The sequence below is a fragment of the Lolium perenne genome, unplaced genomic scaffold (assembly GCF_019359855.2).
Source record: "Lolium perenne isolate Kyuss_39 unplaced genomic scaffold, Kyuss_2.0 unplaced69, whole genome shotgun sequence".
In the NCBI taxonomy this organism is placed as follows: domain Eukaryota; kingdom Viridiplantae; phylum Streptophyta; class Magnoliopsida; order Poales; family Poaceae; genus Lolium; species Lolium perenne.
In genome coordinates, this window is record NW_027249027.1 from 160,001 (window position 1) to 162,500 (window position 2,500).

Consider the following 2,500-nt stretch of genomic DNA (forward strand, 5'->3'; position numbering starts at 1 on the left):
AACCAAAACGACGGTACCGGATCAAAACGGCTAACTCGTGCCGACGCCGAACGCCCAACGACACGGAGCGCATGGGTGGGCGCGCGCTGGTCGGGATACGGTGAAAACCATGGCGCCGCAGCCAATACGACGGAATCGGCTAAAAACGGCTAAGTCGGGCCGACGCCGGAAAACGCCCAACGACGCCGAGCGTACAATGGATGGGCGCGTTGCCGGTCGGGTTACGGTGAAAACCATGGCGCCGCAGCCAATACGACGGAAAGGCTAAAAACGGCTAAGTCGGGCGACGCCGGAAATCGCCTAACGACACGGTGAACTATAGTCGGGTGGGCGCGCGGCGGTCGAGATACGGTGAAAAACCATGGCGCGCCAACCAAAACGACGGTACCGCTGAAAACGGCCAAGTCGGTCCGACGCCGGAAAACGCCCAACGACGCCGAGCGCATAGTCGGGTGGGCGCGCGCTGGTCGGGTAACGGTGAAAACCATGGCGCCGCAGCAAATACGACGGAAGCGCCAAAAACGCCAAGTCGGACCGACGCCGGAAAACGCCCAACGACGCCGAGCGCATAATGGTGGGCGCGCGCTGGTCGGGTAACGGTGAAAACCATGGCGCCGCAGCAAATACGACGGAAACGCAAAAAAACGCCAAGTCGGGCCGACGCCGGAAAACGCCCAACGACGCCGAGCGCATAGTCGGGTGGGCGCGCGCTGGTCGGGTAACGGTGAAAACCATGGCGCCGCAGCCAATACGACGGAATCGCTAAAAACGCCAAGTCGGTCCGACGCCGGAAAACGCCCAACGACGCCGAGCGCATACCGGGTGGGCGCGCGCTGGTCGGGTAACGGTGAAAACCATGGCGCCGCAGCCAATACGACGGAATCGCTAAAAACGCCAAGTCGGGCCGACGCCGGAAAACGCCCAACGACGCCAGCAGACAATGGTGGGCGCGCTGGTCGGGTAACGGTGAAAACCATGGCGCGGCAGCCAATACGACGAATCGGCTAAAAACGGCCAAGTCGGGCCGACGTCGGAAAACGTCCAACGACGCCGAGCGCATAGTCGGGTTGGCGCGCGCTGGTCGGGTAACGGTGAAAACCATGGCGCCGCAGCCAATACGACGGAATCGCTAAAAACGCCAAGTCGGGCCGACGCCGGAAAACGCCCAACGACGCCGAGCGCATAGCCGGTGGTCGCGCGCTCGTCGGGTAACGGTGAAAACCATGGCGCCGCAGCCAATACGACGGAATCGCTAAAACGGCCAAGTCGGTCCGACGCCGGAAAACGCCCAACGACGCCGAGCGCATACCGGGTGGGCGCGCGCTGGTCGGGTAACGGTGAAAACCATGGCGCGGCAGCCAATACGACGGAAGCGCGAAAAAAGGCCAATTCCGGCCGAACGCCGGAAAACGCCCAACGACGCCCAGCGCATACCGGTGGGCGCGCGCTGGTCGGGTAACGGTGAAAACCATGGCGCGGCAGCCAATACGACGGAATCGCTAAAAACGCCAAGTCGGGCCGACGCAGGAAAGCTCCCAACGACGCCGAGCGTACAGTCGGGTGGGCGCGCGCTGGTCGGGTAACGGTGAAAACCATGGCGCCGCAGCCAATACGACGGAATCGGCTAAGCCTGGCAGAAAATCTCTGCCGCGGCAGAGAAATGGCCATTTTCTCTGCCGCGGCAACAGTGTAGGGCTCCTTCACAAGCTGACGGGCAGGGGTCCCAGGCGGGGCTAAGTTCCCCAGGTATATTGGGGGCTGGCATCCTCCCTCGTCAAGTTGTGGGTTCGACCCACAACTTTTCTACGCCCGTCACGTAGCAACTATACGTTGCCGTGGCGTGTCACGCGGCGACGTTTACGGTGCCGCGTGACAGTCACGTGCGACGTCTATCGTTGCCACGTGACGTGTCCGAATTTGAGAACAACCGTGAACAGGTGTTGCCTCTACCTCTCCACAGTTAGTGGTAGGATATGTAACATTCTGCGCCGATCCTCAATGAACGGATGCCGTTGCCTTAAGAGAACGTCGCCGTGCAACGTTACCGTTGCTGCGGTGACACCCGCGCGCTGTGGACACTCAGGACGCCTACACAGAGCAATCCCACCGCGTGGTGGGAGGCTCGGGAGGCTTGACCGATGTCGCGAGCGCATGTCCCGAACAGAGAAAGCGCACGTTCCCCGTCTATTGGCGGGGAACAAGCGCCGTTGCCTTCAGAGAACGTCCCGTTTAACGTTGCCGCGCCACCGCGGTGACATGAGTGCGCTCCGAATTTGAGAACAACCGTGAACAGGTGTTGCCTCTACCTCTCCAGATGTGTTGGTAGGATATGTAACATTCTGCGCCGATCCTCAATGAACGGATGCCGTTGCCTTAAGAGAACGTCGCCGTGCAACGTTACCGTTGCTGCGGTGACACCCGCGCGCTGTGGACACTCAGGACGACAACACTGAGCAATCCCACCGCGCTTACGCGTGGTGGGAGGCTCGGGAGGCTTGAC